The sequence below is a fragment of the Melospiza melodia genome, chromosome 12 (assembly GCF_035770615.1).
Source record: "Melospiza melodia melodia isolate bMelMel2 chromosome 12, bMelMel2.pri, whole genome shotgun sequence".
Lineage (NCBI taxonomy): Eukaryota > Metazoa > Chordata > Aves > Passeriformes > Passerellidae > Melospiza > Melospiza melodia.
Genome location: NC_086205.1, coordinates 18,267,724 through 18,283,877, shown reverse-complemented (window position 1 = coordinate 18,283,877; position 16,154 = coordinate 18,267,724). Strand labels below are relative to the sequence as shown.

At 42.4% G+C, this 16,154-nt stretch overlaps 1 protein-coding gene across 6 annotated transcripts in view; it reads left to right on the top strand.

The window, feature by feature from the left end:
* LPP (LIM domain containing preferred translocation partner in lipoma) overlaps positions 1-16,154 on the top strand; it is a 331,785-nt gene that overhangs the window by 186,713 nt on the left and 128,918 nt on the right. The gene's annotated exons all lie outside the window — the stretch shown is intronic.

Below are 16,154 nucleotides of genomic sequence, written 5' to 3'. Positions count from 1 at the left end.
CTCTGCAGGAGCTTTGGAATTTGCCCATGTGCTGTTTCTGTCTGTGTGTCCCTCTGCCATTCAGGGCTGGAGGAATGACTAAGTAGTGCTGACGACATCAGTTGTTGGCCTGTATTAATTATTTCCGCGGGTTCTATTTACTTGCGTGTTCCCTATGGGAATGTTGTGCATACAGATCACAGCAGCACTTAATTTTATTGCAGTGAGCGGCTGAGGCTGGGGAAGGGGAGGGGTGAGAGGAGAGAAGGGGTCGTGTATGCGTCAGCCCTGTCAGGCTTTTCCTTCTGTTTCATTTGTGCTGAGGTTTTTATTATCATTAAGCCGATTGTATCTGTGGCACAAAGGGCTGAGTTACCTCGGTAACCACACTAGCTGGGATGGTAATCCATTTATAGCATCACTGCTCAGGTCTGATTAAATTAGCATGCTGATGACGTAAATGCTTGGCTGGGTGATGCTGATGAGGCTGCTCCTAATAGGAACTCTCGCCCTTACATTTATTCTCATTTATTTCATGAGACCCCTGCAGGAAATGTACAGAAATAAGGCTACAGATGATTGACTCTTGTTTTCAGAACAACTTGTGCTGCTAGCAACAGACAGCGCTTGATCTGAATGCAGACGGCAGCCTGCACATTTCGCCTTGTTTCTTCCCGCTGCAGAATTCCCCACACAGCCCTGCCGAGGCAGAGCCCTGCTCTCCAGCCCTGCTTGCCATCTGCCACAGCAGCAGCGGGAGCAGCTCCTCTGGCTCATGGGTTATTTCCAGACACTGCTACAAAAGAAATAAAAAAGGTAATAATAAAAGAAAAGCAGCACCCTGGTTCTTTACTCCCTCTTGTGAGATTCCTGCAAGCACAGGCATCCTTTTACTCACTCCAAACAAGCCAGGTATTTATGTCTGAATTCTCAGTGTCGAACAATACCGTTCAGTGCTCACATGTGGATCAAATGCTTTCAGCATCTTCTGTCCAGCCCCTTGAGGGAAAACACTGACAACTGCATGATCACATCGCTGTCCCTGTTGTTTGATGAAGTGGCGAGAACAAGAGGACTGAGAGTTGCTGAAACTCCTGGCTTCCCTTCCCAGCCCTGCCTCTGATTCAGTGGATAAGGAGTCTTTGGACAAGCAGCTTCCTAGCAGGCTGTTTGGGGCTCCCAGGACTTGAGTTTTTCATCTGTAAAAAGAGAATTTAAAAGGATGGTTTTTCTTTTTTTCTTTTCTGCAAGAAGCATGGGAATGATTAAATGTATTTAAGTTCTGAAAGTACTTGGAGATCCTCAGGTGGAAACTCTGAGGTTCTGAACAATTTGCCATTTTAATTGTCAGATTTGATTTATCCAGTGGCATAGAAGGATTTAAAAGGAATTTTTTGAACAAAAGCAGTTTTGGGATGGAGGACTAAAAATGCAATAAATTTTAAGTAGCAATAAATAGTTTGGCATTTGCCCTGGAGTATGAGCAGATGTGGTTGCACAGAAACCACTGGAGTACACCTGCTTTCAGTGGGATTTGGACATGGAAATCTGTTTTTGGTGAAATAACAAGCATGGTTTTGAGACACAAATGTGAATATGCCCATGCTGTCATTTTCTGGGCCTGCAAATTCCTACCTAGCGCTCACAGGGCTTTTCCTTGGTAATATCGAGATAAAGGTGGTTGGGCACATAGGAGCCCTCTGCCATGCCTTTCCCAGCTGTGCTTGCTCCCTTTGAGAAGTATTTGGTGCTTGAAGGACCTTGCCCAGAATCTGAAGCTCTACAAAGATAAGGGGCACTGAATTTGTCAGTGGCAGTGCTTCACCCTCCTGGCAGCCAGCTGAGCTGGAGCATCCTGACACTGCTGCATTTGCTCCGTGCTGCCATGCAGTGATAGGTAGCAGCTGAGCTGGGGATGCTCCTGCTCATTCCTTGGACTCTGTGGGACGTGTGCTCTGCCAGCACCACGCTGAGAGCTCGGCTCTGCTCCCCAGCCTCCTGCCAGAGCAGGTGCACTCTATTAATGAAGGTATTTCAAAGAGTTTGATTCTACCTCTGGCTCAGTTCAAAGCATCCTGCTGTCCAAAAGTCCTGCACCCATGGCCTGGGATGCCTTACCCTGGGGCTTCCCTTTACATTTAAACTTCTGTGGTTAATTCCATTAGCTTACTATTTTCAGTGTAAAAGATGTGAAAGTCAGCAGTAGCAGCATGTTCAGGAGGGGCTGTGGGTGCTCCTTAGCTGGACTCTGCTTCCTCCAGAAGTTACAGGAATGGACAGCATTTTCCTGATTTATTTCCTGGATAACCTCCACTCCTGGTAGAATGAGCAGCTCTGAGGGATACAGACTAATGGACACCCACCCAGCACATGAGGTGGTGGAAGCTCTCAGAGGAAATGTCCAGCACTCAGTAAGAGGAACTCCAAACTGTACTGAGGCTTGTGAAGTCACCCAGCGGCATCTCTGCTCAATAAGTAAATAATCAGCCCTCTTTTGATTGCCACCCTTTGGTTAATTAACCTGTGTGCTGGGGCTGACAAGAGTGCATGGAGAGGAGATGGCTGTCCCAGCAGCATTCACAAGCTCACTGGCAATATTTTGGCATCAAAACCATTCTTGTTCATTTCAGGGACATCACAAGAACCTAGTTCTAGAGGGCTGAGCTGCTCTTTTTCAGCTTTTTCTTTTCCCAAAGATTTATCCAAAATAAGAATATTTTAGGCTGAAGGGTCTGCCCCTGATTTGGTTGGCTGAAGGAGAAGTTACTTGGGCTCTAACAAGCTCAAGTCAGACAAGGACTGCAGGGCAGGAGGGGAAGTCCCACTGAAATTCCCCTCCCTTCCCCACGGGTTTCTGTGATTTTTGGCATGAGTGCATTGCCTTAAGAGTGCCTGGAAATTTTCATTATAAGTGAGCAAAATTTCAACTCATTTGTCTACCAAATTAGAGCAAAGCAGGAGATGAACAGTAATAAAATTCCTGTTTGTTGAAACAAACCCATTCTTGCTCATTTGGAGAAAAAGAAAAGCCTCTCATGTTTGCATGTGTTTGGATTATGATGTAGCTTGAGCTTGGTCCCTCTATTTTCTGAAGTCCTTGGGATATTTGTATCTTATTCCAGTGGGAGAGGAATCTGTTGGCAGAATTTGCTTTAACACCATAAGGATTTATTTTTTTAAGGGAGGTAGCAAGAATTTGAAGTTTTTTTAACTATTTTTATTTTTCCAAAAGAAGGTTTGCTGCTTATTATCTTACAAGCTTTTATCTGGTGCTGAGTCATGGAAGTGAGAGAACGTGTAGGCGTCTTAGCATAAGAGAGAGTAATACTGTCATTTACATTTACAGACAGTTATGCTTTCCAGAAAACTTTTTTTTTGTGGGTTACAAAAGTGATTAATCTGCTGTTGAAGCTGTCAAAGGAGGTTTTCTGTTTAAGAATTTTTGAAAGAGAGAAAAATCTGTTTCTACTTATAGGAAATAATAAGGTAGAAATTGAAGTAAAAAAAAACATACTGAAAGAACAGAAAAGAAAATGTTCCCTTTCCTAATAATATTTTTCCCTTTTCTTTTTATGTATCTATCCATCTGTCTATCAGCCTATATATCTATTCTTCTGTTTCATGGAAAAGTCATGTGGACTTTGATACAAAGCTAAATATAGTAGAATTATGGCCAAGTTCAGTATTATCAATTCCAGCTGTTAAAAATATTATAGGATCGGTCTAAAATAGTTTTTGTTTTCTCTTTAAAGAAAACCTATTTCAGTTTCTTTTTAGTTTTCCATCAGGCTCTTTAGTTTTTATGTTTAAAGCTTTTTCTGCACTCTTGAAAACTGCATTTTTTTAAAATGAAGTCCAGTGCCCTCAGTTAAATATTTCTCTGCAGTAGTAGTAGTAGGATAAACTATTTTCTTTTCCTCTATCCACTTTTTTAGATTTTCTTTTGCCATATTTTTTTTTCTAATTTCTATTTGGTTTCTCTATTATTATGTAAAAAATGAATTTATTACTGCTGAGACAAATCCTTTCCTCCTTAGGACATGTTCTCAGTGGTGAGATCTGTAGTGCTGTTGGAAGACTAAAGAGAGTTCGCCAGTTGCAACCAAATTTGTGTAGACCATCAACATCATGATGGCATGAGTAGGTGTAATTCCTGTTTTTTGTACCCATTCTTTAAGACACACTGGTCATGAACTGTTTTAGCCTGGAAGTTGAGTGGTTTGTCCCTAACAAAGTAGGCAATGATGTTTTCAAGTGATCTTCTGGCGCAGTAGGGGTGGGAGTATAAAAACTTGCTCTACTTTGAGTATAGTTTATCCCATTATGAAGACTATGATATCCCCAGCAAAGTCTCTCTTTTGGGGGTTCCAGAGGAACTGATGCTGTGGTGGAAGCAAGGCAGTAAAGCAGGGTGCTGTGCTGGAAGCTGGAGCTGTCACAAGTAGCCTTGGGCAGAGGGAGGAGCGCTCGTCGTCGTGCCCAAGGACAGCCTGTGGGGCAGAAGGATGTCCCTTCTTGTCCCACCTAGCTGAAACCCTCAGCCCAACCCCAAATGGACTTTTGACAAGGGCGTGTAGGGACAGGACAAGGGGAAATGGCTTTAAACCAAAAGAGAGCAGGTTTAGATGAAATATAAGGAAGAAATTCTTCCCCGAGTGTGGTGAGGCACTGGTTGCCCAGAGAAGCTGTGGCTGCCTCCTCCCTCAAATGTACAGGCCCAGGCTGAATGGGGTTTGAGCAACCTGGTATAGTAGAAAGTACCCTGCCCATGGCAGGAGTTTGGAACTGGGTGGATGCTCAGGTCCTGTCCAGCCCACTTCTATGACCTTATGATCAATGCCACATCTGCTCACTTGCCTTGGTTAGAAGTGTTGTTTTCAGCATCTCCCTTATCCCTGCTCCAGTTAAAGTCCCTGCTCTCCTCATCCCCCATTCCTCACAGCTGCCCTCCCTCCCTCCCCAACCATAGTAGCTTCAACCATGATCCTTTAACCTTCAGCAGAAAATTATTTGTGCCATGTAAGAGGAATATTGATTTTTACATCACATGGCCCATGAGGCATCAGAAATTACATTTTTTTCCCGTAAGTGTGGCTTATCTCTAGCTTTTAGGAAAAAAATTAGCTTTGGGCCTTGTGAGATTTCCTGTTCAGGGTGAATGGGTTCTGCATTTAGACCTTTTCACTGGAAAGCCACGCGCTGCAGCTGGACTTCTAAATTAAAGGGGGAAGGGAATTAACCTGGCTTAACCTAAGTTTTGACAATTCCATTGAGAGGCCAGTGACTCATTTAGAGAATTCATCGAGTCCACAAGGGTTAGAATGATACTTCTGAAAGCTTATAGAATGTCACTGCTTTGTGTTTCAACAATTGGGTCCTGCAGTGAATTTTTGTGGGTTGTTATGGAAAAAAGATTTATTGATGACTTGTGATGCCAGGATGTTTTTCTGTGCATAATTTTTTTCTTAAAATACAAATACATCATAAACCGCAAAAGAGAGAAAAAAAGAGAAAAGGGTTTCATTACAAACTAGAAATTAAATATGATTTAATCACATGGTAAATTCAGATCTAGACCTGAATTCTCCTCGCTCCCCTCAAGTTCAAGTCTGAAACCTAATTTGACCTGTGACAAAAGAGAATTAAAACCACAAAACTCCATTTTGGATCCAAAATTTGTTGCAATTTTTGGGCATCCACTGCTGACTTTTGGAGAGCTTTGAGCCGTTGTTAAAAACATTGTTGAAGCCAAGATCTCAGATTTAAAACTAATACTTCCCAGTCCCAAAGGTTTTTAGCATTTAGTACTCCTGCCCCAGAGCTAGAAAGTCACTGTTTCAAATTCTGGAGTTAAAAATGTCAAAATCAGTTAGACTGCAAGTCACAGTAGCCATCAGCATGCATTTATACATCCACCACAAGGAAAGCAGTGAGGAGAGAGGGAGGATATGTCTGTTTGTTTGGAATTAGCACGCTTGGGTTCAGTTCCTCATGCAGAAGGGTTCATGGCTGGGTGCACAGGTCAGGGTGCACAGCTGGAAGTGCTGCTGCTGCTGGGACAGGCTGAGCTGAGTCCTTGGAGGTGCTGAGGCTGAGTCAGTGCAGGTTGTGTTTAATCTTGGTTAGCAGTTTCATTTGCTTTCATTCAGACTGCAGCAGGATGAATTGCCAAGATCTCCAGCATGTTGAGTCTTGGCAAAGCTTGGCCATTAGTACCTGGAGAAGGTCAGATTGGTAGGATTCATTACTGTTTGCATAGAAACCTCCACTGTGTTACCCGTGGGAAGGCCAAATTCAGATCTGCAGCAGCCAGCATGTTTGGAATAAATCTGGTGGAATCAATAGACGCACTTGAGCTGGCACCACTGTCCCCAGGATCAGAATCTGGCTTGATATAAAGCACTTTTAAAAAATGTAATTCAGGCGCTCAGGGGTATGGAAGAGTATTTTACTTGTAAGCTGTGACTGTGACAACCTAGTCAGCAAGCCATGGAGCAAATGTTTTGGGATGCTGTTTGGGTCCAAGAGCAGTGTAAGTGGGAAGAATTACAAATCATAACTTAATTGGGCTCATTAGTCATTAGTGATGAAGCTGAGGAACTTTTTTTTTCCTTCCTAAAGCTCACTGAGCAAAATGGAGCATGGCAAAGGAGAAAACCTGGTATTAAACTAGAATATAGTACTTAGCTCTATATAACCCAGTCAGCAGTATCAGTCATTGAAAACACAGCTCTTGCATTCTGGTTAAGAATGAAGAGAAGGGTTTTGTTTGTTCTTTCATATTTTTTGTGGGTTTTTTATATTAAAGCTTACAATGGCTATTTGTGGTTTTGTTTCCTCAAGGCATATTTAGGAAAACTGGATTAATTTATAATGCCATTTGCAACAGAACGAAGCCTGGTGAGGCAATGGATTTGACATTCCTTTACACAGGCTTTTTACAGTGAAACTGTTCTGATTCTAAATTTTTATCAGTGTGTTATTTGAGTAAACATTTTATTTACCATACATTTAATGTAATTATATGTTCTATGAGAAGAGGAAAATAGTGCAGAAACAGTGATTACTCTGAGTTAACACTTGAATTTAAAAATAATCTTAACTTTCTGTATTGTTTCATACCCAAGTATTTCTGTGGTACAGATGGCTTTTTTGCTTGTGCTATAAATTAATGCTCTCTCTTTCACTCTTTCTGACTGGTTATAGTACTGCCCTGGTGTTTTGACTAGAAGTGCTGCAGGGGGTTTCTGTGTATCTTGGTGTATGTATTTATATACCCGGAGACTAATTTTAAAAGCTACAGCAGGTGGAAGAAAACCTTTCCAATCAGATTTATCAACATCGTGCTTGGAGTCTGTGACAGTGTGGAAAGATTAAGGTATTTCGGGCAGTGGTGATAACCCAGACAGACGGATAAATGAGGGAATGTTCCACTCCACTTCCCAGAAGGAGCCATCTGGGAAAACTGTTAAATTTGACCTGTTGTTGGAGCTCATCAGCCTTTTGGAAAGGTGTACACTGAGTCTAATAGGAAAATAACCTCTCTGTCACATATGACTGTCTTTTATGGTTTTTTTTTTGGTTTTGTTTTTTTGGTTTGTTTTTTTGTGGGGTTTTTTTTGTTAGGCTTACTTTTTTGGTGTGGCTATACAGTTTTTTTTCCTCATGCTATAACCTCTCAACTTATTAACTTGAACCATTTTGTAGCTCACTAAAAATACTGGCAGATGACAGTGGGTTCTGGACCTCAAGTGAACCATAAGAAAGCAGATGTTGTATGAACACAGAATTGTTCACTTATGCTTCTGCTCTTCTGCACTGCTATTTGCACAGGCTTTAAAATGTGGGGAAAAGAAGAATGAAAACACATGGTTTTCACAGGAAATAGAGACAATACTAACATTCGAAAATGTTTATGCCCTCTGGTAGGAAAATGTTTTAAATCTGGTTTAATAGAGTTTTGGAATTTGAAAATATAAATGAGCTATAAATGCAATGCACCAAATAAACGGAATTGTAAACAAATAAGTAACACAAAGTAAACCAAGTAGTATCTGGGTGCATATGTATTTCCTATTATTTTATGTGCGCATATGCACACTTTTTTAGTGTTCTCTACAATTAATAAAGGAAGAAAGCTTGTACACTCTATAAACACTCTAAAACTCCTTTGCAATTTAGTAGGAAATTAGAAGTTTTTATAGCGGTTTTGCACTCTTCTTTGTGTCTGTTATTCAACATACAATAGAAAATTATAACTTTTCCATATAAATTTTAGAAGACTTCTCCAGAAGACTTCATGTATGTGGAATTTTGTCCTGTCACTCACAGGTGGACACGTCTTCCCTCACTCATGCATCTTCCATTATACATTCTTAATCCACTGTTTGAAATCATGATGCACATCCATGGATAGTGGTATAACCCTCAAACTTGGCCATATTTGTCATGCACAGGAACTTCTTTTCCATTACGAATAGCAAGTTATAAAAGGAAGGAAAAAAAGTCTGTGGGTGCTGTAATTATGATACTTTAGGTTTTACTAGCTTAGTAATAGCAAAAGTCATAAAAATACTTTACTTACCCAAAGTTCTTATTTATAGGAGGGTGGGGGCTTCCCCATTGTCAGGCTTAGCAATATTTGCCTGAATTAAGCAAGGGAATTTGTTCAGCCCATTAGAAGGGCCCAGTTTGGTGAATGGAAATGTTTTGGACATTCCTGCATTGCTAAGACTTAGAGGAGGTGTTCCTCGAGGAGCTGTTTCAACGCTTGATGCATGTGGTGACTTATCTTCACATGGTGCAGTCCTGTTTTTTTTGTGGTCTTTGCTTCTGGGATTGTCCTCAGTAGTTCTGCCTTTTAGTGTGACCAGAGATGTGGTGCCTTTTTACAGCTCTTTATGTAATTTACTGCTGAGTCCATGCGCCACTGATTAAATCTGTGCAGGGGACTGCCATTGCATGGTCCTCAGGTCCAGATGGGTGCAAACAATGTCATTTTAGTGATAAGAGTGGGAAATTACAGAAATATCCCAAGATGAATTCAGAAAATGTTTAACTTCTCTTGACTGGCATCTTCTGTAACTTTTTGACAGTTATGTCTCATGCTGATATCTGATATTCTTATAGATAAAGTTACTATTGCATTTGAAATGGTCAAGTTGAGTTGCTTAAGTAGAAGAGTTTAAATAATAACTAACCCTTTCAATGAATTAAGCTAGAATTATGGACCTTGACTGTCAACCAGCATTAAAAGTATTTAGGTCAATTGTTTGCACATCTTTTAAAACTAGTGTCTCAGAGAGTCCTTCTCATAAATACCAGATGATCAGTCATCAGAAAAGGAAAAGCAAATAAAAAGCTCAGAGTAGTCATCGTAGCGATAGTATTAGGTAAACAAAAAAGTAAATATGAAACTGAGAAGGAAATTCTTCCCTGGCATAACACTGTTGTGTTTTGGAGACCAAATTTTTCAGATGTGTTCAGGCTCTTTGGAATTAATGGAGTGTTGCAAAGTGGAAACCCAGATTGCCTAAAACACTTGACACCCGCACTGGAAGCTGAACCAAGGTGTGTGTCTGTAACTGCACGTGTCAGTTAGGAAGGCTGTTTTCCATGATAAAATATCGGAGGTCAGCTCTTAGCACCTTTTCTTCTGTGCACCATCTCCCATGGTTTCAGGCTGGGCCATCACAAGGAGTACAAAAGAGGTTATGGACAGAAACATTAACAAGTACGTTGACTCCTTTTCCACCTGTGGTAGCAGCTGAAAAACAGATCAGCAGCAGTTGTGTTCTTGTAACAATTTATGGCATTCACAAGGTATTCTCTTCATTTGAGAACCAGAGATGAACACTTTATTAGATTTCTCCTCTTCTTCCTTTGCTGTAATGCCTGGGAGCAGTCTGAATACCTTGATAGCTTCTGGTGATCAAGCCAGCAAATTGAATCTCACATCTGCTAAGTCTGAGTGTAGCTGCTGATCCATGCACAGTCCATACATCCGTGACACTCGCTTGTCAGCTGTAAACTAGAAATGAGAGAATGATGAAAGTGTAAAGAAAAACTTCATCTGATTATAAACGTGTTTTGGCTGGGGGGTTTAAGGTTTGGACCAGACTTCAAAACTTTGGATTGGGTTCTAAGGACATTTTGACACTTAAAAGAAATCTGTGCTAGCAACTGAGCTGTGTGCACGGCATAGCAGCAGTGCAGAGTTGTAAAGATGTGTCCTCAGTGTGCTTGGACTGTCTGGACCTTATAAAGAAGGCCAGGGAATGCTATATATTGAAAATGCATCAGGTATGCTAAATGGGAGCAGTTCATCCACTCAGGATCTCGGACATGAAGCAACCCAGCTGGAGTTCTACCAGGACTCCAGGCATCTGCAAGTCCCAAATGGGAGGCCAGATTTCTCATTTTCACCCAGATGTTATTTCAGACAGAAAAAGGTTCAGACAGGTTCAGGGGAACTTGGCCATACATTATCACTGGTTAAGCAGCTTGTTCAAATACAGAATTTGAAGTCAGCAGGAGGTAGAGGTGTCTGCACATCAGGAAACCCCCTAAAATCCCTGTTCACATTTTCAGGTATCTAAAGACCAAGGTTTCAAAGCAGAGTATTTTATTTTTCTCTGGGGTTATCTTTCCCATACTGAAGGGGAGCTGAGGTTTGCTACCTCAGGCAGAAGGGAGGCACAGCCCAGATGCTACTCCTGGAAAAGCAGCAGCTCCAGTTCCAGCAGGAGCCACTGTTCAGCACAGATGTGGAAGAGGAGGTGGGGAAGGGTGTCCCATTCATGTCAGCCCCCTTCCTACACTAGAAATAAACTTGCAACACAATCTCTTGGTCATGCTTTGGCTACAGAGTGCAGCAGGATCCTGGCAGATTGTCTGAGCTGCTGGCACTCAGAAATCCCTTTGGTGTGCTGCTGTAGCTGAGCTTGAGTGGCAGGGCACTTAATGCAGGGAAAAGGGATCTCTGCTTCTTACAGTCACATCAAAATTACCTGCTTATTGTGGAATTTGTCTCCACTAACTTGTGCTGTCTAAATATTCAGTGACTTGTCTTGCCTGTTTTTACGCTTCTTGTACAGTCAGCGGAGAGAAGTAGATTCCCCCAGTGGCTGATTCATCTCCCCTGTTTTAGGCTTCAGTATTAGAATGGAATAAATGACCCTGTGGAGGTACATTTCAGAGAGAGAGAGCTTTAAGCACCTCCAGCTAGCCAAGGTGAATGCCCATCGTTGCTGATAGGAAAAGCCAAGTTGATTTTTTTACCGTTTGCTGCCCTTCCCACCAAGGCCTCCAACTTCCACCACTTCTGAGTGCTACTTAAAGGATTTCAGGTGGCCTGAGCTGGCCCTGTGTTTCAGCCCAGCTTGTGTCAGTGGACCATGCAGGAAGAGGGGCTGAGTTAGGAGGAGAGATGCTGCAGTGGCCCGTTGAACTGGCAGCCCCCTGAGAACGCTGCATCTTGGGTTCAGCCCACTGGTAGCTGCCAGGTTTCTGCCTTTCGAGGAAGAAGAATTGTTTCATTCCGATCCTGGAGTAATTTTTGACTGAAATGCCCAAAAAAGGCAGCCCCAGCTAGAGCCATGGTTCTCAACCTCTGCTCTGCAAACCCTGGGGGTCCATGGATCACTCCTAAGGTAACTAAGAAGAATTCAATGACAGGTAACTGAAAAAGCCATGTTTATTGTCAATAGATTAACTTTCTCCATAAAGGAGCTTGTCTCTTCTGAAAAACATTTGGGGGCTGCCGAGCATAAAGGTTGAAAACCACTGAGCTGGAGTAATGTATCTTTGTATGTAATAATTTGACAGCTGAAGGGCTAAAGCTATTCAACTACACCTTTATGAAAAAATGTCTGGAGAATTGAATAGAATGTGATAAACTTTGTATTGGCATTTTTGATCCAGTCTCTGAAACTTGAGTAACTGAAGGGGTTCTATAAAAATAATTCTACAAATGTGCAAAGTAAGAGAATGAAGTCCTTTTCAAATGGATTCCGGCTGATCATAGAGAATCATGCTCATGCTGTAGACTGTGATTATTCTGTGTTCTTTTTAAGATTTAACCCTGACAGATGGTAAAGAATTGTAGTTCATTTCTGCAGAGCAACAGTTTTCATCCCTAGTACCTATGCAATGACTTTTTAGTTGTAGATGTACATTGAATTTAATTTAAGATCTATGTCAATAATTTCTACAGGATGAAGAATCAAAGCTACTCAGGATTTTGGGTTTCCCCACCAGGGTAGCTTTGATTCCAGACACCCAGCTCTTACAGTCAGTTCCCTTGAACAGCGTGGCTTTATCACATTGCCATAGACTTTCCCTATGATGGTTGGTACAAGAAACTCCTAAAAACATTTATAAACCTCCTCTGCATTTAAAAAGACAAGGCAGGATTTGCCAAGCAAAACTATTCCCTTCATGGTTATACATGGTAAACTTTTTTAGAAGTTTTTTGGGGCTTTTTTCCTCCCACATTTGGTTGAGTTTTACTTGATTTTGTCAGTGTTGGTTCACCTTTACTTGAACTGCTGGATAATTCATTTGTAGAAGAGGCAGTACATTTAGGTACTTCCATCTGTGTTTAAACAAGGCTCTTGTGCTTTCCCATTAAAAAAAAAAGATTTTGTATTATAATGCTTGTGGTAGATGAGGTTCTGAATTTAACTCCTTCCTACTCTAATTTCTCTCAACGGCTCTGTTATGAACACCTGGGGTTTCTAGTTTACTCTCTTTGCAAATATGAATTTGCAAGAAGGGGTTGATGGTAAGTAGCGTGGTTTTAATTTGCACTTGCGAAGTGTGTCAGACAGTTTCATCAGGGCATGGCGAGCAGAGGAAAGCCTGTCTTCCTCTGAAAACAGCCCTCAGAGGATGTCAGAGAGTGTGTTTGGCTGCGATAATCACTTGCAAATGCAGTATGGTTTTGAAATGAGCTGTCCAGGGGCTGCTGGAGAAAGGGATGCCTGTGCTCCTATGAATTCACTCTTTGTCTTTCTCTTTTTTTTTCTCCTGTTTCTACTTGTTTTCATGTTTCTGAGCAGTCACTTTGATGTGCTTTTGGATGAATCTACCTGGTTGTGTTGGTGGAAGTTCTATGGATTCACTTGGGTGAAACATCTGTGACAGTCATCTGTTTTGTTAGGCTGTACCCAGTGATATAGATACCCTCTTCCAGCCTTCTGTTTAATACTACATCTACCTGGCATCTTTACAGCCTCATCCATCCTTCCTATCCTCCTAGCGCCTTCCAGACAGCTGTTGAAATCTCTCTTCTAGTGGTATCTCAGTAACCTTTTCTTGTCCTTCCACACATTCCTGTCCTCAGAGCAGGAATCTTGTCCTTAGTTACTGTTCATTTATAAAGTTTTTTCTTCATCCATTAGTAATCTTAGGGTTTAAGCCTGGGGTGATATCTGAGTGCATGGCTGGACTGTGGCCACCCTTCTCTCTCTCAGGCAAAAGGGCAGAGGATTTATGGTGATACCTCACCTGTGCCCTTGCACAAGGGCTACAACCAACTTGCGTCCTCATAAATCATCAATGCTCCAGTAGTGTTAAATTCCCTGCAGCCTGTCCCATTTCTCTACTACACCGCATCAGCTAGGCTTACACCTCCCCCCATAAACTCCAGCTTTCATCACACACTTGCCCAGTGCCCTCAGAGGAATTCAGAATGAGTCACGCAGGGCGCCTCTGGGGACTCCTACTGATGCAAACTTCCTCCTCCTCAAGGCAGCCTGTGGTTTGATGCCACAATGCAGCCGGTACTTGTTAGCTCGGGCCTTTGCTGTGGAGTTGATAGCAAACTTTGGGCTCTGCTCCCCCAAATTGCCACCTTCCTTCACTGGATTCTGGTGCAGGAGGGATACTTGCAGCTCATCCTCTTTGTAGTGTCAAACACAGGAGCTGCTCAGTACCGATCCACAGATTGTGAGGGTCTGGGGGTTGTTTGGAAGAAGGGTTTGTCATTTATTCTTGAAGTGTATTCCAGTCCAGGCAGGAGACTGGCATCAGTGGTTATGTGGATGTTTATATGTGTTATGTGGATGTTTATATGTAAGATTGAAGTCACCCAGTTCTTGAGATAGGATCAGAAGAGCTTTAGTAGCATCTGTCATGACCTGCTTCCAGAGTCTCCATTCAGAATTACAGAATGTGATGAACAGGGCTCACTTATGCTGTTTTGGGTTGGTATTTTCCCCTCCCCTAGACAGGCCATTTCTTTTATAACATTATCTACTTTCTACCTCTTCACATGGAAAAGAAAAATGCTTTTCTGGTGGTAATTACACAGTGCTGCATTGTGGACCTTTCATCCCATTACAGTAAGTGGACAAACTACTATAATTTACAGGAATGAAATAGGTGAGGAAATGGGAAAGTTTCTGGCACTCCTAGGCATAAATGCCAACCTGACATGGGAGAACAATTCTGACAGAAAGCAAGTTTTCTTGCTAGCAATGAATGCTGGTGCAGTTGTTTTCTCATGCAGGGATGGAGGAGTGCCAGCTTCCCTTCAGGTGTTTCAGAAGTAGAAGAATCAGGCAGTATTAATGGAGGGCTACAGACCCTTAACCTGTCTCTGCCCTTGCAGTACAACCGAGACATGCTTCAGCTCTTCCTTGCTCTCAGTTTGAAAATCTCCTGTCTGTCTATGTGCTGCCTTGTCATGGATCTGTTAGCAAGGTCAGGGTGTGAATACATTGAGGTGTTTTTCCTCCAGCAGAAGTTTGCTGCCTTATTATTCCTCACTTCTGAATACACACCTTTCACACCTCTCAGAACAGACTGATGCTCTTATTTGCCTGGGGTTTTTTGCTGATTTATAGTGTTTCCTTGTGGGAGGTTTGCCCTGAAGGTGTGATTGCAGGAGTAAGGTCTTTACCAGTGCATCAGCAAAAAAGTGTTTGCACATCATCAGGGAAGAGCTGCCAGTTGGGTTGTGGGACTTCCTTATCCCTTGGGTAGACTTGCTTGTTGGCTGTGCACTAGAAACTGAGTGGCTTGCACTTAGCTTTTTATTTTCTTTGTGTGAGGTGGTTACCAAATGTTGGGGAACACAGCCACCCTGTTCAGAGGATGAGTCTGGAACCCTTGGAGGCTCAAAGTGGCTGAAGTTCCCCCAGCCCCCCCGGGTGGTTTGGCAGCAATTAATTGCCGCCACCTGCTGACCAGGCACAGGATTTCTCTGGCCCCAGTGCAGCTTGTGCATGTCCTGAACAATCCTCACCATGCCCTCCCCAGCAAGAGGGTGGTGGAGCAGTAGGTGGAGATCAGGGTTCCTGCCTAAACAGGAACACCTGGGGACAAATACAAGGTTGGTCATTTAAAGGTGTCACATGCCTTAGAGTGCCCACAAGCATGGGTAAAGGCTGAGCTGGTTTGTCTTTGGGCTTCTGTGAACTTGTAGATTATCCAGCACATCATGGATGAGATCAAGCCTGGTACAGAAAGTTTGAATGAGATATAACCTCATGTAACTATGGTGTTAAGTGCTGTCAAGCTGAATGTCTTCACTTTAATGCATTTCCCTGTAGAAGGCATAAAATTCAGGTACTCTTTTAGAATAAAGGAAAATAGAGAAGCAAGAAATTTTACCTAATCCTAAACTCTAGAAATTGAAGTTTACTCTTCTCTGATATAGTGAAAAGACATAAAGTGTTGGTCAGCATTCTTCAGAAGTTTTCACAGTGTTAGCTCTTTAACCAAGATGTTTTTTCACACTGGTGAACATTTAAATGTGAGGTAAGCCAGACAAACAAGTACACTAGACTGAAGTATGTATGATGCCTGTTAGACAGCGTCACTGCAACAAAGCTTCATTCTGTGGCCAAATTGCAGGAAGCAGCAGCATTTGCTGTGATCCTCTTTCCTGACTGCCCCAGCACTGCTGTGCCTGGGGCATTGGTGCAGGGTTACATGGCTGCCATGGTAGGAGCTGACTTCTGAAGCTCTTGGAAATCCTGACCCACTTTCTGCCCTTTAATGAAGCATTTAACTTTTCTGGGGTCACTCCAGGTGTTCAACCAGTACAGCCAGGGTAGGGTAGTGACTTGCTTTGATCGGAGTTCATTCTTACAGCCTGGGACCTGCTTGCAGGCTATCCCAATCTGCTGCCTCCTGCACAAGGAGCTCCTGTATTGGGGCAGAACCCT